We start from the raw sequence: 7,487 nt of genomic DNA, 5'->3' as shown, positions 1-7,487 counted from the left end.
AAAAAAAAAAAAAAAAAAAAGAAAACAATCACAGAATTTGGCAACGATCCAAAAAACCCTTAGGTAATGTGAGTGTTATTAGAACCAATAAGGCCATTGGATCTCAGGATAAAGAGAGGAAGCTGAGGAAGTGCCCAGTGGTAAGGTAGAACGTCCCTAGAGGTCATCCTAACCCTGACCTAACATGCCACTTCTTTGCTTCTCTTGTCTTGAAAGCCCACCTCTTGGGCTTTCATTTACAAAGGAGTAAAATGGAGGATATCCAGGTTCCATTCCTCATACCAGCTTTTACTCCCTTGAAGTGTCTCTGATTTCTTTCTAGAGCCTACCGGGTGAGTGTCCTTTCTGTGGGTTTGTAACAAAGAACAGAATATCGGCAGCATCAGTAGAGGAGAACACCTTCAATTATGTGCACCTCTAAGTCCTCACTGTAAACAAAGGGACCTGTCCTTGCTCACAGCATCCTGGACTCAAGTGGCTCCAACTAATCAGAGCACTGAGGCAGGAGAGTATTCCAAGGTAGCCTGGCATACTGGTCTAAGATCTCCCCAGAGCTAGAGCAAGATGCTGGAGAAAAAAACCCTTAGGTCATGTGAGCCTCACAGGGCTGAGGCTCCCAGGCTCACCAGAACAGCTCTGTGTTCTTTGAACTTGCTATATGAATTAAGATAACATTTGAAAGAAAAAGTTATTTAAAAATAGTTTAAAAATGTAAAAACCAAGAACAAAAGTCACCCAAGTCCATTCTATGGATCTAGAAACCCAGCACCAGAGAGATGCTGCTCTTCGCCATGCAGGTACCAGCCACATGGGTAACACAAGTGGGATTAGAATCTAGATTCCAAAATTCTATCATACAAGACCCAATTTCTTCGACCCTGACAATGCCCGGCTGTGGTTCTTCTGTCAAGAGACTTCCTGTGCCACTTGCCCACCCATGGTGATCTATTTGCTAGTTCCAATCTTTATGTTCCCTTTCATTGGTACCATGAAACAGAATTCTCCATTCTAGATGCTTCTCTAGCTAAGTCACGGGCTTCTCCTGCATGAGACAAGAGGGGCAATGTCAGCTTCATGCTGTGACAACATATATCTTGGCTCACTTAAGACAGTCCCTAAATTCAAGTGTAGCTGCTGTTGTAATTCTTTCCTCACCCACTACCTCTCAGGAGAGAGAACATGGGACCCTCCTCTAGGAAGGGAAGATCAACTTGATATAAGGCCCCAGGATTTAGAAAGGCCTTGGCTGTATAAGAAGTAGGAGAAAGCTTGGGCAAGAGACAGGAAGCCTAAGGTAAGAAACTCAAACACCTCTAGGGGCTGGAGAGGGCTGGGACAGTCCTGTGATCTGAGGTAGCTGGGAAAATAACAGAGAGTAGTCTGAAATGGGGCACTGGTGAGGCATTGTTAAATGATCACATACAAGTGCTGTCCTGGATAAATAAGATTCCCAGGCTAGCTTGCTCCACTCCTTCCATAAAAATTAATGTGCCTCAAAATTAAGTATCATATTACTGCAGCCCATTTTTCTGCTATAAATCATTATAGAAGGTGTTCCAACAATTCACTTTTCCAGGGCATCTGCCTTCCACATGGGTGTGCCTGACACTTTTCATTCCTCTTGAGTAAGGATTATGGGAAGTGGGGCAACCAAAACGGCTCATTAGTTTGTAGCTAATGACAAAACCACCTTCCCAATGGCCTATCTTTTAAATCAAGAAACTGGTAGATAAAGCTAATCGATTGTGATCTCTTATTTTCATCAGCTAAAGCCACAGGGAAATGCTAGCACACAGCACAGGAAAAAAGCATTCAAAGCCAACATGGCTGTCTCTCGTCCTCATCTGTAAAAGAACGCCTAGTTCAGAAGCGGATTTCTAAGGCCTCCAGTTCCTATGTACGCTCCTCTCCATTCTCCTGAATCAGAGATTTTGAAAATGTGTGAAGGAACCAAGGCTATCGGCATCAGAAGACTGGCAGTACATAATGCTCACTCTGCAGCGAGAAGGGAAGAAACGGAGGCGGCATGAGAACAGAACTGCTCTGACTCCCAGATGCTCAGGAAGGTCTGACGTACAAGCACGGCCTTCAGGCTCACCTGTTCTAATATGCTGGGTACCCACCTCAGTTTGTAGGACCACAAAGGGTTTAGTTACTATGAAATACACTACAATGATCACTGGTTCATTTCTAAACAAATGAAGAGACATTGATAGACTGCAATTCAGGAATCTGCATTCCCGAAACCTTCGGCCCTCCTGCAGTGGAGGCAGGAGGTGTTTTAGAACACCAGTTCGACACACCAGCAGTGTAAGGGGACCCGGGATACCCAGAAGACAGATAAGAAGGGTATCTTCTCCCTGCTTAAAAAGTATTCTTATATTTTTAATATGGCGATTCCAGGGGGAAACCATGGAAAATGTTCAAAGTCCTGAAGATGATTCTGCCGAGGAATGAATAAGAAAAACTCAAGCCAGAAAACTGACGAAGCAGAAAATTCTGCAAGAGGATGAAAGGCAGAAAAAAAAAAATGACCTGAGAGGCTAGGAGGATAGAAGGGATGAGGCTCAGGGACTGCCTGAGGAGATCTTTCTTCTCGGTTTCTCACAGAAGGGATGAGGCTCAGGGACTGCCTGAGGAGACCTCTCTTCTCACTTTCTCACTTGGCGATCGCTGGGTGAGGATTGCAAAGAAGCCTTGGTCCACTGAAGGGAGAAGACAGCACTCCTAGCTCTAAGGAGGCAGAGGCCACCATTTGCTGTGGCACCTCCCATGCCCATGTGCTTTGGCATGTGCTGCCCACTGCCTACGCATTAAGTGAATGCACAGACCTCCAGGAATCCCTCTTGGCTCCACATTTGCACTCACTCGCCTCAGCTGCAAAACCACCAGAAACATTCAGTCGGGTCAAGCTCCGTCTCTGACCTCAGTCTGTCCCCCGTCAGGCTCCATTAATTTCCACAAGTCCTGACAGCTCTCACGATAATACTCACTTGCTGATGGAGCCACACAGCAGGGTCAGACTGCTACCTTCTCCTCTGAAACTCATGCATTAGGGTTTCTTCCATGCTTGCAATGGGAAACCAAGTCTAAGAAATATTAAACACAGAAAACTAGATTACAATGACGTCAGGGCCAAGCCAGAATCCCAGAAGAAGGGAGGAATGCCAAGTGCAGGCCTGACAGTCCACTGTAGGATTTATGGGGAGCGGATAAAGACAGCAGAGAAGGACCTTCACCATCTTCAGCCTCCTTCATAACGAGACTGCTAAGGTTCCAGAGATGGTACAAGCATTGATCCACACAAAGAAGACAAAAGTCTACTCCATCACCCTCCTGCCCCACGATGCCCTCTTGACCTGAACAGTCACCAACTCACCCACAGTGAGTGATGTAACTGACAAGAGCAAAGCTATGAGAGCGTGGCCATTAGTGCTCGGTATTTTTAGAGACTATGAAGACATCTCAGAGATGTTGTTGTTAGCCTGCACCAATCTCTTCTTCTTCTTTTTTTTTTTTTTTCAAGACAGGGTTTCTCTGTGTAGCTCTGGCTGTCCTGGAACTCACTCTGTACACCAGACTAGCCTCGAACTCAGAAATCCACCTGCCTCTGCCTCCCAAGTCCTGGGATTAAAGGTGTGCGCCACCACCGCCCGGCCCAACTTCTTGTTTATATACATTCCTGTCTCAACCATAACTATGCCACAATAAAACTTCCAGTGAGCATGCAATATACATTTGTATTCATGTGTGTGTGTGACACACACACACACACACACACACTCCACAAGCATAGGTATATACACATTTACACATCCCACATTTGCACTCACTTGCCGCAGCTGCAAAACCATCAGAAACATTCAGTCAGGCCAAGCTCCATCTCTGACCTCAGTCTGTCCCCCGTCAGACTCCATTAATTTCCACAAGTCCTGACAGCTCTCACGATAACACTCACTTGCTGATGGAGCCATTAGATAACATACACAATGACTGATGCCTCCTTGTTCTCTAGTGAGTAATATCTCTAAGTTGCCACCCAGCCCCACATACTGTGCATTCCACGTGAGTCTCTAGTGGTATCTGTCTATAGTGCTATCTGTCTGACTGAAGATCACTCCATCACATCAGCACCATCTGTCTAGACAACAGCAGTCAATGGCAGCGTATCCCACTGTTAATTTTCTCCAGCCTTTTCCTTACAGACCAGGGCCTTGGCTTGCTTCAAACAATTTGGAACAAGCTGTTCCAAATTTGATCTGAATGGACTATCTTCTAAAGACACTTCTACCTATCTCTTTCCACTACAGAAAGATGGATCCAAATCGGGGCTCTGTGAGAGGGCACCAAGACATATTGGTAAAGACGCTGTCAAGTGTCATATCAGTGTGTATGTTTCTATCCCTGGGGAGGGTGTGAGAACGCGAATGGCATGGAGGAAAGACAGTGGGCTTTGGAATCACACAGACACCAGATCAAGTGACCATCACAGCTCCTTCAAAACTCAAATTGAAAGCATTCGGTTTAACACAGTATTATTCATCAGGAGAGAAAGACAATTACATGATCTACCAGACAAAGTGGACGTGAGAATGAGTCCAATCAGCAAAGACGGAATACAATACCTGACTCACCAAAGATAAGGAGTACGCCTGTGACTCTGTGCTATGTTTTGTCTCGCACTGTAGCTTCATTTGGGATAAGCAGCCAGTCTCCTACTTCCTTCCCAGCCCTTTAAGACGATGGTCAGTAAATTTCTTTATTAAACCAGAAGTGCCTATGACAAGGCTGGCGAGTATATCGGATCTTTTTCCCCTGCATAGGCTTTCAGAAGCAACTGAGAGGAAGGTGTTCCTTCCAGTGATGATTATAAAAATAAGTGGCAATTATTCTCCTGAATAATTAGGGGAACAAATGCAAGTCCCGTGTATTTGCATTTTACATCATTAAGCATGGCAAAGACCAAATTAAATAAAAATAACACAAGGCGTAAAGGCCATATCTTTTAAGAGAAATAACTATTTTAGTGGCCTTTAAAATTCCCTCCTCCTTAACCTTGCAAATAGGGGGAAAAAAAGAAAAAGAAAAAGGAAGAAAAACCCTTTGAAAGCACTGCTGTTCTTGTGTGCTTAAAGAGAACTGGGACCTGTGAATGTGGGGCTTCATCACGCAAGGCTTCAGAGGGGCGGGGCTGCAGATGCCAGAGCAGAGGGCTGACAGTAGAAATGCAGTCTCTGCCTTAACAGCACCACTGGGGCTAGATGAAAATGCTCTTCTAGAACTTGATTAAAACTAAATTGAAAAAGAACATATTTGGCTAATATTACATTAGACTAAAATATAGAAATGAACCCTAATACTCTCGAAATCTAATAAGAAAAAGCCATCTCAATTTCCAAACTTTCAAAGCATCTCCTTTAAATGCATCACAGATCAATTTACATGGTACTTTTGCCAATAAGCAAAACCAAATCACAGGTTGCAATTGGCTTATATTGGAAAGTGTGAGAGCAAATGCTAGCAAATGCAATTACGGAAAACAAACTCCATTTTCTCCCCTCTGAAGGGAATTTCAGGGAATATTTTATTGCCATCAAATAATATTTCTGAAGGCATCAATACACAATTCTATTTTCTTTTCAGAGTCCCCACACCCTGTAAATCGAATCCACTCTGCAGAGTATCTTGAAATTTAGAGAGAGGCCTACGAAGGGGAATATTACCTTGCACACACATCCTATGTCAATTTTAATAATTTGCACCCTGGACAGAAGTGGCTTTGAGTCAAATTTAGGATGCGATAAAATTGACTTTTCCCCTTTTATAACTCAAAATTGTAATGAAGCAGTGCAAGGATAAACTCACACGGAGACCTCACGGGGGAGGTTATTTTAATCAATGCCGACAGTGACAAGATGGAAGACAGAGACGGCGTTTATTTCCTCATCCAGGGTTTCTCTGCCTCAGCTCTCAACCGGCATCAATTTCTTACAAGCAGGAACTGCATTACACACAATCAGAGTTACTAAGGAGACTTCCACAAATGAACGTTGGTTCCGTTGGCGTATTGTTCCTAGGGTCTCCTTAGAACAACTCTGTGTTCTGATGCCACGGTTCCTTTCCGAAATTACACATGTTCTTCAGCAGTAGAGTATTTCGAGAAAAGTCTGTCATGTTTTCTTAGACCCGGCATTTCTGGAAATGGAGGTTGTTGGTCTCCGTCAGGTTCCTCCCTGTCTTCTTTTGTTCTCACTGTTTTCTGGTGTCCTGGGGGACTTAGTTCAATGAAAACATGGTTCTGGTTCTGCTCCTGGACATTTGAAGTAAGGTGAATACACCCTGCCTTTGCCTTGAATTGTTTCTCACAATTCACTTTCTGTCCTTTATCATATGCATCCCTATTCTCTTGCACCATACCCTCTTTGGACAATATGAAAGTCACTCAGATTTCAGCTCATTTCTGTGATGGGCTAAACTGTCCCTCCTAAATTCACATGAAGGGGCTTTCGCCGTGAATACCTCAACATATTACAAGGGCTTTAAAGAGCACATCACAGTAGGCCTTCGTCCTTAGAAGAACTGGATGTAGACACTAGAGGTACAATCAAAGACAGGAAAGACTGGGGACGTAGCAAGTAAGAACCACCTGCAAGTCAAGGAGGGATCCCTCAGGAGAAGCCAAACTCTGCTTTTGGGTTTATAGGCTATTTAGGTTTATAGCCTCCAGAACTCTGGGAAATACATTGCTTAGTACCTCCAGTCTAGTATCTTGTCATGATATCCCTAGCAAAACTGAGCCCAGCTTCGTGAGAGGGCTCTGCATTGCTTAGTATGTTCTATGCTGGGAGAACAATCAGCATGCAAGTTCGATCATGTATACCCCACACACGCACATTACATGCACCTCCTTTACTCTCAGATCCTCAAGGGTAGGTTCCAGAGAAAAGCCAAACTCTCTGGGGCTCTTCTGGGATCTGGCCCAGACCAGCCGCTACTCTACTCATCTCTTGAGCTTTGAACTCAAGGGCTTTCAGTTCACAGAATAAGAATTTCTCTACCAAAGCTCACTCTCTCCACCTAACTCTGGACTTTGAGGTGTTTGCATTTCCAGAAGGTCTCAATAATTATCCATCAAGTGAATGAATAAGTAAAGAATAATTCTACCTTGACTCAGAATCATCCGGATAAAACAGGTTTATATCTTAATTTTGTATTCAACGTAGCCTTAAAATTTTAAAAATTTTACTTACATTTCACTCTAGAATGCCACCAATTACATACATATGTATATATACCTCCTGAGATGTATGATTAATTTCTGATTAAGAAACTAAATCCAAATTTTTTCTTTTTCTTGGAATAGGGTCTCAACATGCAAACCAGGCTGGCCTTTAACACACCCTCCTCCTGCTTCAGCCTGCCAGATGCTGGGATTATACTCAAAATCAGTCTCTCTCTCTTCCCCTCCCCCTCCCTCCCTCCCTCCC

At 43.9% G+C, this 7,487-nt stretch overlaps 1 protein-coding gene across 10 annotated transcripts in view; it reads right to left on the bottom strand.

Moving 5' to 3' along the window:
* The window catches only part of Mpped2 (metallophosphoesterase domain containing 2), a 183,474-nt gene that overhangs the window by 93,668 nt on the left and 82,319 nt on the right, over positions 1 to 7,487 (bottom strand). For 2 of the 10 annotated variants that reach the window (XM_031371293.1, XM_031371290.1), the window contains exon 2: positions 2,994 to 3,089. The exons of 6 other annotated variants lie outside the window; for them this stretch is intronic. The gene's annotated coding sequence lies outside the window, so the exon portion shown is untranslated. Of the gene's footprint in view, positions 1 to 2,993; positions 3,090 to 5,865; positions 5,985 to 7,487 lie in introns of those variants that run through there. 2 more of the 10 variants (XM_031371292.1, XM_031371295.1) reach the window with 2 other exon arrangements.

Source organism: Mastomys coucha, unplaced genomic scaffold (genome assembly GCF_008632895.1).
Source record: "Mastomys coucha isolate ucsf_1 unplaced genomic scaffold, UCSF_Mcou_1 pScaffold15, whole genome shotgun sequence".
Classification (NCBI taxonomy): Eukaryota; Metazoa; Chordata; class Mammalia; order Rodentia; family Muridae; genus Mastomys; species Mastomys coucha.
This window is presented reverse-complemented; position numbering and strand designations above follow the sequence as displayed.